Genomic DNA, 20,295 nt, shown 5'->3' on the forward strand with positions numbered 1-20,295 from the left:
ATATTTTATAGCAGGTCCAGAGGAGGCCACAAAGATGCTCAAAGGTCTGGAGCTCCAGACAGGCTGGGGCTGTTCAGCCTGAGGGAGAGAAGGCTCTGGGGAGACCTCAATTACTTCATTTCTTCCAGTACTTGAAGGGGAAAGTGATTTCTGATGTGGGCAGGCAGTGACAGGACAAGGCAGAACGGTTTCAAATCAAAAACTGAAAGATTAGATTAGATTAGATTAGATTAGATTAGATTAGATTAGATTAGATTCTGGGAAGTTGTTAACTCGGAGTGTAGTGGGGCTCTGGCACAGGTTGCCCAGAGAAGCTGTGGATAACCCATCCCTGGAGGTGTTCAAGGCCAGGTTGGATGGGGCTCTGAGCTGCCTTGTCTGGTGGAAGGTGTGCCTGTCCAAGGAGGAAGGGTCTGTTGGAATGAGATGATCCTTAAGGTCCCTTCCAACACAGGCCTTTCCATGATCTGTGCACTGAGAATTGTGAGAAAATGAAAAATTGACTTTTAATCCTGGAAGTAACAAGAAGAGAAACTTGCCCAGGATTTCTCTATATACATGGGGTTTTGTGATTAAAATCAAAATGGAACAAAAAATTTCTTTGGAATATTTGCCTTCCATTTTTCAATGAGATTGAGAACTATTCTCTAGAAAATCTCTCTCCTTAAATGCTTTTGTCTGTAGTCAATTTACTTTCATTTAATTATGCTTAGACACATCCTCATAAGGCCATTGTAGAGTTGCAGTCACTGTTTGCATCTGTGGAGTGATACCTGGATGGGAATTAACATGGGTATGCAAATAATGATGATGATGATGATTATTATTATTATTATTCCTCCAGTATTCTTCTTAGTATTTGAGTTAGCATATACTCAGTTGATTTCAGTATCCCTTTGTAGGCACAGAGTTTGTGGGAATTGGGAGTGGGGCTGCAGCTGAGCCTGTCTGGAATTGGCTGCAGGTGTGCAGGACAGGTGAATGCTATCAAAGGTAATGAGTGCCAGGGGCACTGACCAATCCCAGGGGGAGCAGAAGGCACACAGGTGCAATGCATTTAGGACTAGGGTATAAAAGGCTGCACTGAGGGACAGTGAACAGTTGGTGTCAGTTGTACCTCCACCATCATCCCTCAAGAAAAGTCAGTCTGCTGGGAGTTTTTTCCTACCTGTTGTAGACTGTAAGTAGTCCTTTGTTGTCAGTTGTAGTCTAATTGTTTCAATGCATTTTTTCATTTACCTGAGAACTGCTGGAATTTAAAATTATTATTGCAATTGTTTTCAGAAACAATTGGGTGTCAGGTTCATTGCCAAATTTGTAATTAGATCAAAGATGCTCCGTTTGGTGTGTTTAAACTGTGGAGCATTGTGCACTGCTGACAAAGTGTGGGGAAGAGTTGCTCATAATTAATTCTACATTTTGTTTTAAACATAAAATAGTAAACCAACTGAACCACAAGCCTTAGGTGAATAGATTTCTCTATGTGGGGTATTTACAGCTTGGGTAAATTAGGTGTACATAATAACCAGCTGTCGACCTCCAGATGTAATACAGTCAAGCTGTGTAAATTCTGCAGTCCCAGACTCTGTGACTTCCCCTGATGTAGGGCTTGGAGGGCTGCTGTAAATAATTTCATACTGTGTAACCTAATTTCATGCCAGCTTTGTTTTTATTTTTATTATTTCTAGTAATTTAATGAAAAGCATGTATGAGTAGCAAAGTCTGATTGTAGTGAAACTGTCGGAGCTCTTCTCCTTAGAACAGGAGAATGTGACATTGCAACTGCAGTGCTTGCAGCACATGACAGAAAATTAATGAGTGAGGAGTCCTCCCTTTTAGGAAAATGCCTGCTTGTAATTCCAATATTACAGCACCATTAATAGAGGCTGGGCTGTTCTTCTCCCTTTAGTTTTGTTGCTCAGGGTAATGGTGGAGTAATTAATTTCAGTGAAGCTGGCGAATAAATTGGATTATTTGACTGACTATCAAAACAGCTGTTCTTTAATGAGAAGGTTTCAAAAGCCTGATTTCTGAATAGGTCAAAAATCCCTTAATATGTCACTCATGGATTTCTATATGTTCTCTGGTAGGAGATTATTTCCTTGTGGTGTCATACTCCCTACACTCTGTTCCTCTATGAACTCATTTTCCTGGTATTATTGGTCGTGTTATGAGTCATTAATTCTCAAGATCTCCATATCTTTCAGACCTGATGTAGTCTAATTTGGACCTCACTTGTTATTTAATCATTAAGATTTTCGTGCTTCTTTCTCTTCCTTCTCTCCAGACACCTTTCATACTTTTGATTTCTCTCCTACTTCTTACAAAAAAAGTTTGTCTTATATGAAACATATTTTACCTTAAGTTAGGGTTAGACTTTAAAGCATAAATTAAATACCTTTATTAAAAACTAATTACCACATGACCTGGTAGGGCTTACTAAAAGCCTGCCAAAGACATTTGTCCTCACCTTGTGCTTCCACATGTCTTACTACAATCAAATACAATATTTCTTAGTCTAAAACAGCTGTATTGAATCTCTGATTCACTTTCCAAGTAATCAAGTTAGGACTGTGTTCATTCATCTTCATGTCTTAGCCACTTTAAATTTATTACTGCTTTTCAAATCTGTCTGTGGTTTGTTGTGGAAATACATGAGGAAATAATTACTGATTTTTAACTGCCCTATTATGCTGTAGTGTCTCCAGGTTCTCAAAGACAGGGGTTTGCTTCTATGAGTCCCACTTCTCTCAAATGTTTAAATTGATGTATCAGTCTTTGTACTTTGCTCTGCAGTTTTTCTAGAGAACTTGTGATCAAGCCTGACCTTTCATACTTTTGAATTATGAGTGTAGATTCTACCTGGTTGTCACTCAGTGTGATACTAAAATGTTGTGGGGAGGAAATTACAGTATACATTCTAGAAGCCTCTTTTAAAACCTGCTTTTATTGTAAATGCTGGTGATTTCACTGAGCTGTAGCCATGCAGTGGCTGTTTTGCAGAGGCAAACCAGCATTAATCTATTTTTCCATGATCCTGTACGGAGTCTACAGGATGAAACTGAGTGAGTTCTGAGACTCCTGAGCTGAAACACAAAGACAAGGCAGCGCTGGCAGTGTAACCTCACAGCCCACAGTGCTGCAGTTCCATTGTCAGAGCTGACAAGATGAGGTGGATCTGAGTACATTTGTATGAATTCCTTTGGTTTGCAGCACATACATGAGCTGGAGTTCCTCATTAACTTCTGGAATAATGCAAATTGTTATGTGCTTAATTCTCTCTGATAAATGGCTCTTCATAACCTCTACAAGTTTCACATTTGGAATTGAATCCATCATAATTCTGTATAAGCTAAAGGTGCTCCAGAAGCATTTGCTGTACCAGAGGCAGCTGGAGTTTCCTGACAAAAATTTCCTGATGTAGCTTCCATTTGAAATGAAAGGTGTTACTCTTAGTAGTTTGTGCTTTTCTTTCAGCCATTTTTATGAGTTAGAGAAAATTCATTAGCAGCTTCCATGCCCATGTAACTATGCATACTGGAATAAATTAAATGTAATTATGTATGTGATGATATGGTAAGTAATCAGGGACTCTGAAGGTGCTCTGTATTAGACCCTCCCTGGATTTCTTCCATCCTAGGAACCTGCCTCAGTTCCCTACATTTTGTAACAATCCAGATTCATAATTCATGTTCTTCTCTGGGTGAACAGCAACCATAAAGCTTCTGCAGAGCTCTAGCAGAAAGCTGTGCCACTTGTTGGTGTTGCACACTCTTCCCTGGGTGAACTCATTTCACATTCATTAACCTCTGCCACTGTTTCAATCCAAGGCATTATGTCTTCATGTAATAAGGGACTATTGATTCTTTTTCCCAGTCCAGTGAAACAGCACAGATGAAAAAATATTGTCCCTGTTTCACAATACTTAAAATTGTATTAGAAATGGATTTCAGTAAGCAGCTGACCAAAAGCACTTGGCAAGTAATGAAAACCTACATTAAAAAGGAAAAAAAAAAAAATCACTGTTTTTCAAAGAGATAAGATACACACAAGATATCTGTAATAATTTTTTAAAACTGTATGTAATATTGAAGCCAAAACTCTCTTATAGCACAACTTTTTGTGTCACAGATTCTGATCAGCAGGTAGCAGTAAAGGTGTTTTATGTGCGAGTTAAGTTAAAATAGTGACATATAATGGGAGTGCCTAGAAAGATAATTTTGATTTGATAATTCAACAGTATTTGTTGTATTTCTAAAGTTAATCAAGAACCAAAACCAAGAATTGGTTGGGGATTTTGGTTTTTTTGTTTGTTTGTTTGTTTTGTTTGGGTGTTTTTTGTGTGTGTGGTGGGGTTTTTGGTTTTTTTATATTTGATAAAAACAGAGGAAATTTCCCTTCCTTTCAGTCTGATACTGGACAAGACTGGTAGGTTTATAAGTGTGTTGGATATCTAGGCTTAAATCTCACTTCAACATGGTACATAAGAGGTTTATGAGTGACCCCTTCTCCTGAAGTTGAGAAAATACTTAAATATTTTTCTAAACTTTGTTTCATTACCAAGTGTTGTATGCCCTAAGTGCAGAGCAGATCTATGACAGGGCCAGCATTCAGATACACTTTGGAGGGAGCAGCAAGCCTTAAGAGCCAACTTCATGCTTCTCTTATAATACATTGATTAGGTCTGCACTAGTAGTTTAATGTAGATTTCTGGGGTTTGGGGGGTGTTTTTCATGTAACAGTATCAGGAGGAACTGCTCTTAGAGACCTTAATCAGCCCCAGTCTTCACACAAGCAGAGTTGTCATTGTGCTCCAGCTGTTTTGATTCCCTAGCAGCACAGAGCAGATCCAAAATCCACTCAACAGGTTAGTTAGATAGATTTATAGTTGTTTGGCAGTGCCAGAGTGATGGTAAGTCTTTTGCAACACCTGAATACATACTGAGAAGTTCCCTTTCTTGTTTTGGAATTTATTTTAAATTTGACTCCTAATTGATTCTTTTACGTGATTGCAAATCCAGATAGGATCCTTACAGTGACCTCAAAACATTGGTATTTCTGGATGAACTTTAGCCAGGATTTTTATTTTCTGTGTATTTCAAAGACATTTCACCTTGAAACGATTTTTGATCATTTAAGTTACTTTGGTTTCTGCTCTGAAAGTCATGTGGGGTAGGTCTCAGAGAGTAATTTTAAACCATTACTTGTAGCCCTGTTAAGCAGCAGGAAAGAAGAGAAAGAAGATCAGTAATTGGTCTGTGCCCAGCACGAAGGGCTGCAATAGATTTGGCTGCGGGCTGTGAGGTAAAGGCAGGCAGGGCTGGATCTGGGGTACCCCGTGTTAATGGGCACCCCATTATGGGGGCTCTGTGTCACACCCAGCTTTAACCCCCTCGCTGCCATCCTGCTGCTCCTTCAGCACATCCCTGTGCACAGCAGCCATGGCCCTGCTGTACCACAGTCCTGGGCCGGTGGCCGTGCTTCAGCACTCAGGACAGCTCAGGGCTGGATTTATCCCCTCTGTGCCTCTGCAAAGAGGGCATGAAATCCTCCCAGGTTTGCACTGATCACTGAAGAATTCCCTGCTGTTTGTGGGGACTGTGTCCATTACAGTGGTTGCAATAAAACAGACTTATTGTAAAGCAAGGCAACCCCAATGTCTGGGAAGAATGCTGCATCTGACTCCATGATGTCAGAGGGCTAATTAATTACTTAAGTATACTATATTATTCTATACTATATTACACTACATCTAAACTGAAACTGCACAAGCACTCAACTGAACAGAATCTTGTGACTGTCTGCTGACCCACAGTCTGGACACACACTTGGCCCTGATAGGCCAATGAAATAAAACACCATCGCTCTGGGTAAATAAAACGCATCACCCTAAAGAATCTCCATATTGCATTCTACTTGGGCACAACACAGGAGCAGCAAATGAGATTTGTGTTGATCATTCTCTTCTCTGCTTCTCTCAGGTTCAAAGAGTGTGAACCCCACACAGACTGTTCCCTCTTTAATAGAAAGATGTCATTTAATCTTACATGAAAGAGCAAATTATGGCTGCTAGTTAGTCTTGCTCTAGTGAAACTGCTAAAGGTTTTTGTGATATGTATTTTAAAACCAAAGAAGTGTGTGTTCGTTCTCATGGTTGGATCCTTGTGGTCTTCTCTTGGTTTCTGGTTGGATGTGGTCAAGCATCCTGTCTGACACAGCTGCAGATATCATTTGTGTGGCAAATATTTTTAGCTTTTATACTGAGTACACAGGCTGCCGTTACACACAGGGAAACCATCTAGGTTTGATTCAGAGACAAGCTTGTCTGTAGAGCAACCTGCTCTAAGAGCTGTATTTTAGTCTAATTGTTTGTTCTGTGCTCTGCCAGACTTCCCCTGTCAGATAAATGTGTACTGAAACTTCTCACAGAGCCTTGCTGGAGCTGAGAATCCTTCTGTACAACTTGTCTGCAGCAGAATGAGCAAACACACAGAACAAGATCTAACAGTCCCATCCCATTCAGCACACCTTGGGTACCTCTAAATAAGGGGTTTGGGTATTGGAGGCCTTGTAGTCACTTCAGGAGGGTGTTTTCACTGAGATGATAATATCTGGTTTGTCAGCTCAAAGGAAACCCTCTGTTGTTGAGGGAGAGCTGTTTTTAACAGGATAGGGTTTTAACAGGATAGGCTTTGAGGGAGTTGGAACTCTCTTCAGGAACTTGATTCACTCTTGACCGCATACTCCTTCCTTCCACTTCCTCTGTCTGCTGAGCCAAGTGAGAACATTTGAATGGCAGAAAGCAAACTCCAAGAACAAAATAGAGGTGCTGACAGAGGAGAGGGGATATGAGACAAAAGGACTACTTCTTTTAAAGGGCAGGCGTTATTACATCAGTTTAGCTATTTAATCCTCATTAATGTTTATGACTTTAGTTTCAATGTACAAACAGGCTGAAAAAAAAACCCAAAATGATTCTGTGGAGCCTTTAAACCCTTACCATTGATTTTAAGGATTAGAGTAGAAGAAGTTACATCTCAATGAATGTTCTGAATAGAGACTTCCTTACCTCCCACAGTGCTCTTTCCCCCTTTATGAGATTACACAGGAATTTCCTGGGATTCATGGAGATAGGGTTTTCCCCTCAAGGTTTTGGTATATGTAGATGCCCCTCTGTTTGAGCTGTTCAAGAAGGCTAGAAAGGGTTTCCTTGCTGAAGGGCCTCCATCAGCTATCACACACATTTTACAGATGACTTCATTGCCAGACTGACCTGACAATGGCACCTCAATCGCAGTGCTTACATTTTAGAATAACTTCATGTTCAGTGAAACTGTTTTAAGTCAGTGGCCAGGGATTATCAGCCTTATGACAGACACCCTTAGGAACTAAAGTTCAAGACAGACTAAAGGAGGCAGTGACCAGCTTTTTGCTGGAGTACCAGTGATGTTTTCAGCTTTGCATATGTACACAGAGTTCATGAATTTGAATAGTTTGTGACTGTAATTCCACAGATAACCTCACAGCTCCATTGCATAATGATGCCTATTTCCATACTCAACTAAAGCTTTTATTAACACATTGCATTTCAGAGAAGTTTCATAGAATGGTTTCAGTTAGAGTGACCTTAAAGATCATTTTATTCCAACCTCCCTTCATGGGCAGGGACAGCTTCCAGTAGACAGGGGTGCTTAGAGCCCCAACCCTCAACCTCATCCTTATTTTGCATTAGAAAAGGATGCATAGAATGCTTTTACATGATTAGCTAAAATCCATCCTTAAGAGAAACCTCTCTGCCATTGCTTTGTGAATCCTGGAATTACTCTTTGTTGTAAAGGACCCTCCTTGCTTTAAGAACCTGGCATTAGGACAGTGTGTTTTCCATTACAATGACAAGTACATATAAAACACAAATCCCACTTGAGAGCATAAACTGTTTAAAGGGGTTTAGTGTCAGACACTCATTTCTGGGAGGCTGGATAAGGAATTGGAAAAGATTTTTTTACTAGAGCACTGAGCTGGTACATTAATGTCTATCTGCATGTCAGGAATACAAAGTGCACTGAAAGGCCAACCTTTTCTATTGCACATTACAGCTACAGAGACTCCTTTTTACACTGAGACACTGATGTTTGCTACTTTAAAATGACATTTTTTTTCCTCAACAAATCCCAATGGATTAATTCATCTTTACAAAAAAAAGGCAGTACATCAGAATTACGTTATCTGACACTGTAGAGAAGGAAAATCTGCCTTTTGGCTATTTTTGCTAATCTGTCTTTTTGATGATGTTTTTCTGGACTTACCTCTCCTCTCATTTGCATGCTTGTGAATCAGGGCTGTCTCAGAAATCAGTGATACTACATCACTCTAAATTTAATGTAAGAAGAGTTTCCAGGCCTATATGTTTATTTGTGGACATTAATATGTAAGGTCCCTAAAACTTCTATATACTTAGTTCTTAATGCATTATTGCACTGGCTTTGAAGATTTAGTACTATTTCTTAAGAGCTGATTTTAGAGATTCTATCAGTCTGTGCTTTTTAAATTGATCTATTCATACTTGAAAAAGACTTAAAGATCCTAATTGATTTATGTAACTGGACAAGAATATTCTTCTTTTCCCCCTAAACTTTATTAGAGGTGCTGCAACGGTAAGGTTGTAGATGTGCATCTGGTGAGGAGGGAACCTGCACCTGACCAGTGTTGGTATTACTAAATACAATTTCACTCACAGATTATACATTTGTTTTGAAAGTTTGAACATGTCAGACAATTAAGAAATTAGAAATCTAATAAATAAGAAATTAGAAATCTGCTGATGCTTTTACTGTGCCTGTGGACAAACAATCTCTGTTTGTGCTCCTGCAGGTCTGTGCAGTAAGAGAGGGCAGATCTCTCTTGTCCTCAAAACTCAGATTAAAACCTGCATGAGTAACTCAGCTTCAATCTATTAATGCTCAATCTCATTAGACATTGTGTGGAATTGAATTGACTTTTTATTTATTTATTAATCCAAAATAATTTCCACTACAGGTACCTTGATGTCCGTACTTTTAAGTCAGATATGTTTTTTCCCTCAGTTAGAACACTGGCACTGCATCAGAGTGCAGGATTCTTTTATGGACCTTCACTGTCTCATTGGGCCAAGTGTCCTTGTGTGACATTTGGCCAAGACAAAGCTGCTTTTGATAACACAACTCAGCAGAGTTCTAAAAATAACATTTTTCCAGTATAATTTTGGTAACTGCTTGGATTTCATGGCATAGTAGGGAATAAATTTGTTAAAAAAGAAATGGCATCAGACATTTGCTGCTCAGAAACCTATTTATTAATTTATATTTTCTTCTTACTTTTATATGCAACAAGGGTAGGTACAGGAATATCTTGCTCATGCAAGGTTTCTTAAATAGTATAACCATTATGTAATTAATTAATTTAGAGAAGATAAAGAAAAACTTGAATAGCTGAAAATTTCAGGGAAACTTGGCAGAAATATGATTACATGCAGAACTAAAATTAAAGACGGAACTTATTATTTCCTATCATCTTCCCTTTCAATGAAAAAAAAGTATTTTGGTAATGAAAGTTTCCATAGAGTTTGTATCTATTTATCAAAAAGCTAGGCACAAAAGCTGGGGACTGTATTATAGATATCTTGAAATGCAGTGTATTTAAATGTTATAAATCTGTCATTAGTTTGAAATATGTTCCTCTGGATTTGTTTTTTACAGCTTTACACTTCATCAGACTGAATAAGAAAATTATTGCAAATTAATCATGTTTTACTGTCAAAGAAAAAGGCTGAATTTATTGATTATAAAATGAAATTGCAAGAGAAAGTACAAATATGTGGTAGAACTGTTGCAGTTTTTTCTAGGGGTGTATTTAAGTTCCCCCTTGATGGCACAGGGAATCATTTTCAGATAAGTAAGTGCTTTAAAGTCAGATCTAATTCTAGAATGTACTGAAGCTGTTATTCAAATGCGTTGTCTACATAATAGCCTAGCTGCTCTTTGCAATATATGGATGAATTTTGATATAACCACTAACACATCTAAATACTCTTTTATTTTTCAGGGCGTGTCCAGGTCAGCAGCTTCAGGATTCCAAGGTCAGTTCATATTTCAAATTATTAACCATGGCAGAGATAAAAATAGGATTCAGTGTTTGATTTTTAGATGAGCTGTTGTTAGGAATAACCTTGTCAGTCCTATCCACAGCTGTAATCTCATGGTGTCGCCTTTTCTTGATGAACATGAGCAAACTTTTCCTGCCTTTGCAAGGTAGAATAAAGTTTAGATCTTAATGCAGGATAATACTGAATAATTCAAGTCCTACTGACCTCCAAATGAACGTGCCTGGCCATTTTTAATCTCTGCAGTGGTGTGGAGCCCTAACTGCTGTTGTTAAGGGTGAGAAGCATGGCATGTATTAATGGCATGTTTCTCAATCTTTGCCATTTTGCTTACTTTAGAAATGTTGATGCTTTAAGTACCAAAAGGATCTTCCTTTTGACCTGCTCTAAATTTCCTCAGACCAGGCTTGTCCTTTACCCAAGCAAAGCTGAACAAATCTTGCAGAGCAATTATTATCAGGACAAAGTCATAATCTAAACCAGTGAACTGACTCCAGCCTGGAATCCATGAAACATCACTGGCCAACCCAGTGAAATGTCTGACAGTTTTGTTTCTGGAGCTGCTATTAGGATGCTGTGGCAAATATATCACCATCTGAGATGTTTGAAATACCTTTGTTATGTGGAAGAACATAAAATATTTTTTAAAAAAGTTACTAAAATCAGCTTTAATAAATATGATTGAGTTCTTTAACTTTAAAGCCAAGCAGAATAATAACAGATGAAGATTTTCAGAATTTGAATGGCTATATGAAAATATTAAAAGTTTATATATTAGAATATGGGTTTCAGGACAGTCTAGGAATTATTCTGTGAATGAGTGAAGACCAAAACAGGACTGAAATTGAGCAACAAATAATAGAAACAGATTAATTATTTTCGAATCTTTTTAGTTGTTAATGGACTGAAATTCCCAAATTATAAAGGGAAGTGGCTGCTAGAGTATATGACTTCTGTTTGCCCGTTACAGAAAATTTACCTTCTTTAACATACTTTAAGTATGTTAGGAATAGATCTCTGTGGAATTTTGTGATGTCCAATATTTTGGATTCAGTTGTTTTGCTTTGTTGGGCTTGTTTGGAATATCACATTTGCTTTTGGGTTGCTTTCTGTTTTGAAAGAAGTTCAGGCAGTAGCTATGACTATATACATAAATATTGCTGTTATAAAAGATCTTTTTTCTGGACAGGTACATTCTTGATCTCTTTTTGAAATAGGATGAAAGCTGTGTCCCCACAACTCCAAATGTAAATCCCAAATATTCTGTTTCATTCTGGTGTACCTTAGCAGGGATCTGGTGCTCTTTGTCCCTGATATTCTTGGATTTTAGACAAACTGAGCATATCCAAGGCTGGAGTATAGTACAAGGTATGACAAAATTCCCCCCAGTAGCTCTACTTCCAGTAAGTTTTTCCTTCCTTACTCTCATAGAGAAGGTAAAACTCGCTAAACTTTCCTATGCAGGCTATTTCTGATAAATATATTTTCTATTTAAACTGTGTTTTTAATAACAATATCAGTTTATATCCTTGACACTCATGGCATAAATGAGCAGTAGACGAGTAGCATTACCAAAATTTAATTTTTTGTTGCATATGACTGGATTTATCTCTACTTTACAGTAACTTCAATGTAAATTCCGTCAGGAAAAATAGAAGTATTTCCACAATATTTTGATGATTAGGGTCATATGTGACTCAGTGAAGGTCAGATGTTCCTGAGTGAATCAGGGGGGTTGCAGGTATGAATTTTTGCAAGAAAATACACAAGCAAAACCCAATGTTTGCTCACAGTGTGTGTCCTTAGTGAATCTGTGATGATGAGTTGGTCTAACTGTGTACAAGCATTGCTTTTTTCACTGCTGATCTTATGTTGTCTTAATTGATTTCCTTTTGACTTCTCTGCCTGGTTAACTGCCACTCACTGCTGAAAAGAGAAGTGGGGTTTTAAAAGATTGTTTTAAATATTAAAATAGTTGCAATACTAAATAAGTTAGCACATCTACATATTAAAAGAAGAAAAAACCCAAACCAAAACCACTGAAGTTTCCTCAAGAGGGATTACCTGTCCTCTAACTCACAGGAACTTTGGTGCATTGACAGAACCATGACTTGCCATTAACAAATGAATGCTTTAGGGAGCTTCTGGTGTTCCCTTTAACATCAAGAGCTGTTAAATGAAAATCATTTGCTACCACATCTGAACAAGCAATTTAGCTAAACAAAGTACATTTTTAGGGTAAATTATTTTTAGGTAAAATGCTTTGGTTCTTTGCTACTGGTGTAAATGCTGCATAGGGTTCAGAACCAGGCTAGCCTCAGTAAACTGGAATTAAGTATAAAACCAGTTATTATGTAAATATTTAGTCTCATTTTAAGATACATAAGTCTTTAGCACATTTTTCAATGAGACAAAATGGTTGCAAAGTTTTAGAAATGTGTTTTGGTTTATGACTTGAAGAATATTTGCTGAGAAAATTCTGTTAAATATAGTTCTTTGTTGGTAAGGAGAGTTTCAGAAACCTTAGGGAAGGTATTGGTAGGCTCATCTGACAGAAATTTATGTTCCAACAAGTATAAAAGCTCATACTTCAGTGTTTGCTTCTTATATTTTACTCTAGCTTGCTTTATTTAACTGATGTTCTTAATTGTAAATAAATTTCAGACCTCATATTTATATATATATATATATATATATATATGGTAATTACTGATAAAAAAATGCAGTGATTTTCATCATTGCACATGAACTTGGTTCCCAGTAAAAACACCATGTGTCCTAAACCTTGTAAAAAATCCAAAGCACATTTAGATACTGTTCTCTTGTGCAGATTACATTCAAGATGGAGAAAAAAAAATTAGCATCATCATGTAAGAGCACTGGTATTTTTGGTATGTGCCAACTTTCATTGCTGCAAATGGTGCCAGGAGTAAATATCTGCTTGATGTAGTGTGGGCTCAGTGTGGCTCTCTTTGATCTCTGAATGGCATCTGCTGGCAACCAGTTATCTGAATTTAGAAAGGCACTCCCAGGAGGTCTGTTAGGAACATGGATATAGAATAATTTCTGACTGAAGATCTCCTTAAAGAAAGGAATAAATCCCACAAGGTTTTTATGCTGCAAAACCTAGCTAGGAAAAAAACTTGAAATGGCAGTTTTCTAATATAGTCAACTCCAGAATGAAATATGTCCATATATATCCATGTGCATAAAGTTAGGCACTGTTTAGAACTCAAGGGATCCTGTTTGTTGTGTTTTGGGTTTTTTACATATACTGAAAGTTGTGAGAATATAAGCTTATGAAACCTCCAGTGTGATAGAATTAGAACTCTTAATATCTACCACACTTGAATTAATAAATAATACCACAGATATTGTATGCTATCAAATATTAAGCATCTGGTTTTGGCAGCTATATCAGGTGGCTGAAACAGCAAGACAGAAACACAACACCAACAGAACATATGAAATGCATTTATTTTAAAAAGAAAAAGTAAAATGGCAAATGAACTTCTGTTAGGGAGTTAATTCTTTCTTCAAAATTCTTGCCTGAAAATAAATTCTTTCACAAGTTTCTTTTAAAATTTGTTTAGAGTGCAGAAATAAAAATATTTGCCTCCAGGGATGTAGGTGTGACAGCAGAGATCCCTAGAACAGCAATCAGCTTTGGGTTCAAATGCTCCTGCTGGGAGAAATGGCTGCACTCCTTGGGCAATGCCAGGGGAATTGTCCTCTGTAGAGCAATGTCTGAATAATTTAACCAAGGGGAATTACCAGTGAGACATCTTAGCCCCAGCTTGGAATTTCTGGCTGTTACCCCTGGCTGGGAGCCAGGTTCCCTGAGATCCCAATTCCGTTTGCATTCCTGCATCCCCTTCCTGTGAGGAATGGCTGGCAGTGCTGCCTCTGTGTGCTGTGGTGGACAGAGGGCCAGGGCTGCACTGCTCTGGGAAGAGATGTCTGTGACAATTGCAGTGATTAGTCAAGGATCTGTTGTACTTTTCTTTCCAAACCCCAGGCAGATTCCTGGCAGCCAGGGGCTGATTTCAGGGTTTTAGGGGACACACAATTCTGCCCTGCAGCAGGAAGACACCTGGGTCTGCCTCTGTCTTTAGATGCACCAGTTCCATCACATAATGCTCCCTTTCTGGCCAGAGCCTTCCTGTTGTCATCTTTGGTGTCTAATCAGGTCCTTTAAGGTGTGCTTTACAGGTTTTTCACCATATTAAACACAAATTTACAGACTGCCTCATTTTTCAAGATTTCCTTTACTAGATCAGAATGAATAGCATTGAGCCGGGTAAATACAGAAGACACAAAAGCCAGAGGAACCTCCCCCCAGCATAAGTCTATGTGTATAATTTTAGTAGTGCTTGCCAAGAAATAGTCATTCAGTAGCTTGCTTTCTATAATTTATAAAGATATAGTTTATAGGGAAAAGTAATGGGGGGAGTAGAAGAATATATGTAGATTTATTTTAGTAAATATTGATTCATCTAAAGATAGAATTACAATACAACCTGATTCATAACTGGAAATAAACTAAAAATAGTAAATATAAAAGTATATTAATATACTTGTCCTTTTCTATTTCAGAACAACAGCTCTATTTATTCTGTGATCTCCCATTCCTCTGTCTCCTTTTCTGTTTCCTTTGAAGTTTTTGAAAATATTCCCATTGGACTAAATTAAATATTACTATTTAAGAATCCTCTAACCTGAATTAAGCATTTACTCATCTAGATTTTTAAATTAGAGAGGAGTCACTCCTTTGAAATGGACACATGTGAAATGCCATGGGATTATTGATATGGAGAGCTCTGTAGAATTCCCTTGTTTTCCTTCAGAAAAAAAAAAACAAGATAAAATTATAGCTCTTACACAAATATGTCCATTTCACTAAATTCCACAAGCAGCTTGGAGAAAGTGCAGTGGGACTGCAGATGTTGTTTTGGTGCTTATATGTGCCTTTGAAAAAATTACTCTTTGGAGTTTTGCCTCCTCTCTGAGGGTTAAATTCTTGTTTTATGGATGCACTGGCACATGGGTCTGCACTGCATTTGTTCCACTGCTGTTAGACAGGGATGGAAAATGCAGTGGTCTGGATCTAACACTGTATTTCCCTGATAGAATGTGTTGGCTCAAATCTGCCAGCTGTTCACTGGTGGAAAAGATAGATCATTCTTGCCTGTTGGTATAGGAATAAAAATTAAGAACAGCCACCATGTCCTCTATGTGTCTGCAAATGAACATTTCTGATCTACACTTGTTAGTTTTATAGAGCAAACTGCATTCTCCAGTAGGATACGATGTAGATAAGAGTCCTTGCTCTTAATGCTGGTATCATATGTAAATTAATTTTTACTGAAATGATATATAAATAATAGTATGGGAACTGTGCAGTTTGTATACATTTTCATCAGGCCTAGCACTTTAGACATTGAAGATGCTACAGAAACCAATGGACATACCAGGCCCAGGGGTGCAGCATGTGATAGAGTGATCCCTGAATCTGTGTTCATAAAACCCACAGCATTCAGAAATGTCTGTATTACAAATGAGAATATGTTTGTTCAAGTGTAGTTGAACTGAACTAGTGAGATATCCTAATTAATCCTGCAGTAATTCATTTCTGTGAGTGGTTTGCTTCTGGTTCAATGGAATGGCATAGCCAGGCACTTGGAGAGCAGGCGGCCACAGGAGCTGAGCTGCAGCACTGCAGGCCTTTGGGCCCTGGGGGAGGTGTCCTCAAGGTGAACAGAAGTGAGGACACCTTGTCTGGTCACTCTGTCCCTCTGACAAGGGGAGAGCTAACAAGGACTTGGCTGCTGAAAGAGATAACAAGGACATCACCAGTGTAAGGAGAATAAGTGTTTCTAAAGGGGACCAGGACAAAGGGGTTGGAGTGGGAAGTCTTGCAGCAACATAGTGACCCATCAATACTGCTAAAATGGTGCAGTCAACTGGCTTTGCCTTGCTGGCAAAGCAGAGTCTGTGTCAGTGAATCCCACAGCAGCCCTGCTAGCTAGCTTCTGGCTGAAAGCAGGAAATCCAGCCTGATCTTACAACCTAGATAAGGCATTTGAAAGCTTCATCACTGTTAATTATCTACCAACTCTTTGTTCCAAGAGATAAGGAAATACTATTTTCCTTACAGACATATGATTAAGTGAGATATAAAACATATTGTTACTCTTGTGGGGTCATGTAATAGATCAGGTACAGGCCAGAAACTTGAAAATGGGTTTCAAATTTATTAGCAAAAAATATTGTCATTGTATCAGTTAATCTGAAAAGACTGTCCTGAAATGCAGCTTGCCTTTGAAATTACAGACCTGTCTAATTTAATCTTTTATTAACTACAACAGAATGGCTGGAAGGCAGGGAAACACAAATCTGCAGTGTAATGTGCTGGATAAACAGGACACCAAAAGAGCCTTTAAATTTAAATTGGCTACAAAGACCTACAAAAGAACTGGATTTCTGACTTGCACGACATCAGCTCCTGTTAAATCAGAGGTCAATGAAAAGCTGACTTCATCACAAGCCAGCTTTTTTGTTGTTTTTTTTTTCCTTCTTCTTCTCAAAAAGAAAGCAATCTTTAGTGAGTTTTAGTGTTTTGGTTTGGTTGCTGTTTTGTTGGTTTTTTCCCATTTCCCCTAAAGACAAGAGAAATACAGGTTGTAATCTCTCACATGCACAGAACGCGTGTGGCTGCAGGAAAGGAGAGCTAGAGGAACTGTTAAAATGAAAGCTTGACTGCATATGTTTTTATTGGTTTTCCCTATTTTTTGTATCATTACTCTATGGTTAAAAATGTTAATTGTGGCTTTCTCCATTCTTAACAAGCTACCATCTTTGTATTTGACTTAATTAATTATTTATGCCCACAGAATGCCTTTTAGTAAACAAAATTTCATACAGTACTTTTAAAGCTTTACTTCAGTATGTTTATAGAAGGAGCTGTCCCTTGGTGTATTATCAAAGTCTGATTTCTCTGAATGATGATGTAAGAAGTCCATGTATTGTGTAAAATTTCCTGAATTAACTGGTAATTTTGAGTTCATTCCAGTAAAAATGTGTTTTTATTTTCCTAACTTTCAGGTGTCAGGCTATAAAAGGGATATAAATTTAGAAATAACTGTTGACTTCTAGTAGAGAACAGCAGGCTTTAATTAGGTGCTGCTGAGGATAATTGGGACATAAATGGTTCTGAAATATGAGACACCATGAGGGGTGTTTACAACTGTTGCTCTGAGCAGATAATCGAAATTGTGAACAGAGCATATCTTTGCTTCCATTTGTTTATGATTCCCTAAACTATTGACTGCATGGAAGATGTTGCACTCAAAATCTAGTTTAGAGGCCATGGGAAATGTACATTATCTATGATATGATATAGATAGAAAGATACGTGTGAGCAAAATTGGTGATAAACACTCAACTGGAAAAACTGCTGTTACAGCTGCACCAAATGAAGCTCAGACAGGGCACACCTGAGAAGCATCTGTTAGGAGGCCCTGCAAGTCTCCACACTGAGCTTACAGAAATTCCAGGGCCTGCACCTGCAACAGCTTGGGCTTCACTGGAGACACTGAGCAGGAGCCCTGAGTGGATCACATCAGCAAAAACAGTTTGAGCCATGATTTCATATTGCATTTACAAGTTTAATAGAAAGTGAATTCATTTTGGTCTTTTTGGATAGATTTCTTCACTTAAATTAATGGTGGGATTTTTGGGTTTGTTTTCTTTTTGTTTGGTTTTTTAGGGATGTGGTTGGTTGTTTCTTCTTTCATTTGCTGCACATACAGTTTTAGTGTCCCTGGGGGTATATCAATGGGATTTTGCTGTCAATGACTGCCCTCCCTCTTTTGGCTAAGAACACCTGTGATCTTTGCAGAGGAGAAATACAGCCATGTCCAGGGCCATGAGATCGGATCCCCCAGACCCATTCCTGTTGCAGCCTGCCTTGCTCCCTCAGGAGCTCTTAGCACTGGGTCACTAATGGGAATCTTGGGCAGGCCCAAGCACCATGATCCTCTAGGGCTGCTTTGTGGGGGAGTTGATTCCCTGCCACAAGTTCCCTGCAAGAGTTTCTGTCTGACCCAGAGCTGCCTCCCTCCTTGGGCTGTGCCTTTTCACTCTGTCCTGGCTTCTTTACTAAACTCTAAACTGAGCACTCATCCAAGTGCTCCATGGGTTTGCACGATGACATTATTGCATCTCATCTCCTGGCTCTGCTCCTCTGTAAGCAGTGACACTGAATGGTGTTTGCTCTCTGAACATTACTGAGATCATTCTTTTTTCCCCAGTAAGACCATGTATTTCAACTCCTGAGTCTCTTTTTTGAATGTTCATGTTCAGGCTTCATTGTGTTCAGGCATAAATTGCAGCTTTTTCTTGCATGCATCACCTTAAAATGTTCAATTACAGTCAATTTTGATTACTGTTTTTATCACCAAATCATTTGTTATTGTGAAGATCCTGGTGATTTCTACAAACTTTTGCAAGCTCATTATGTTCCAAATCAGGAAACTGAGCCAGGAACAAAACACAGGGATATGAGCAAGTAAATAACATTATCTCCTCTTGCCTGGAAGTTTCCATGTGTAAAGTGAGCTAGTCATAACTTGTCTTCCAGCACAATCTGCTCTGTATCTCAGAGAACTCCCCCCAGTCCTGTTAAAGCAGGGGTAACTGCAGCTTGCCAAGGGGAATACCTGCATGAGCTTGCAGGGTGCACTTCTGAGCAGAATGTCTTCCATCTCTCACCTGAATGCCCAAAATCCAGGAAGTACAATGTTTGTTGCCACATTGTACATTGCCCTTTCATTTCAAATCAGATTCTCAAATGTTGTAGTTTGCCCTAATAGCCAATTGAATAAAAGTTGTGAGTCCGACTGAGATAATAAATTCTTCCCACTTGGCCATTAGTTTCATCATTTTTATTTTCATTTTATTCAGAGTTGTTGCAAAATATCCATGTAAACAGAGATATCTTCAAGTATGGCTCTATCAGTGTTGTGTAAAGCCTGGAAATTTATAATAGGAAACATCAGCATGGGTAACTGTGTAAAGCACTTGACATCTGTCCATATTTATAAACACTTTTCATTTGCTGCAGTTTATTTACTCTTGGCACACACAAATATAATGTGACAGACACCCTGTGGCTTCTATTGATGAGAGGATTAATAAAGCTTGTACTTTGATTATGACATCCTAAGCCATCAAGCATGAAGACTTCAGCAGTCATTATTGAACATTGACACATATTGCATCAGTAATCAGAAATGACAGGAGACAAGGAGCTGGCAGAAACAGGGCTTTCAGCTCTCTCTCAGGAATAGGATTTAATATGAATTTAATGTATAGCCATGCACTGTTTCAGACTCATTTTTAGCTATATTTGTTGTTCTTTAAAGGCATGTTACAAAAAAAAAATCTCTGCATACTCATTTTATTGAGATGCAAGGAGTGCATAATAGAGTCTTGTTAGGTGGTAATGCAAACCATCATGGCATTGCATGCTCAGGGGTCTTCTGTGGGTTTATTCCAGTGTGGAGACTTCATTTAATACCCTTGGCTGCGCTGTATCTTTTCCTGCATATTAGCAATGAAAAATATGGGAACTTCAGGCAAAGTCCTGTAGAGTCCCACTTCTCACTGTGGGAAAGAGCTCCCTGATTTCTGACATGGAGGAGCATGATGTAAAGCTGATGTGTCCCACATGGGGTCTGTGGAATAATTCAAATGACCTGTCTAGGTCATGTGGAGGGAAGGAGTGACCTGAAGCTGCAGGAGTGTTTTGGCATTTAGCCCAGGCACTGAATTTTCCTTGTCTGTTCTATAGACCAAAGGTTTGGGCAGTATCTAGAGGGCTAAAATCCAGCTTTTTCCAGAGTACTCATCATGGTGTCATCAATAGACCTTCATCATGGCTTTGGTGGCAGATAATTACATCCCTTTGCAAGAAAGATATTGAGCACTTGTGAACTGTGGAAACAGGGATAGAGTTCTGGAAACTTCTGTTTGTGGTCTACATTGTATTTCTCATCTACTGCTAGGTTAGTAGTTAGTCTTGTCCAAACCAGTTCACCTCTCTGAGCAGCAAATCCATTCTGGTTTGAACAAACCTCTAAATTAACAGTTTTAAA

At 38.4% G+C, this 20,295-nt stretch overlaps 1 long non-coding RNA gene across 1 annotated transcript in view; it reads left to right on the forward strand.

The window, feature by feature from the left end:
• LOC139594023 (uncharacterized) overlaps positions 1 to 20,295 on the forward strand; it is a 77,006-nt gene that overhangs the window by 19,698 nt on the left and 37,013 nt on the right. The window contains exon 2 of the long non-coding RNA XR_011680489.1: positions 10,081 to 10,114. This is a non-coding gene — a long non-coding RNA (uncharacterized lncRNA). The remainder of the gene's footprint in view (positions 1 to 10,080; positions 10,115 to 20,295) is intronic.

The sequence above is a fragment of the Agelaius tricolor genome, unplaced genomic scaffold (assembly GCF_023055355.1).
Source record: "Agelaius tricolor isolate 1412-34295 unplaced genomic scaffold, bAgeTri1.0.p SCAF_11, whole genome shotgun sequence".
NCBI classification, from domain to species: Eukaryota; Metazoa; Chordata; class Aves; order Passeriformes; family Icteridae; genus Agelaius; species Agelaius tricolor.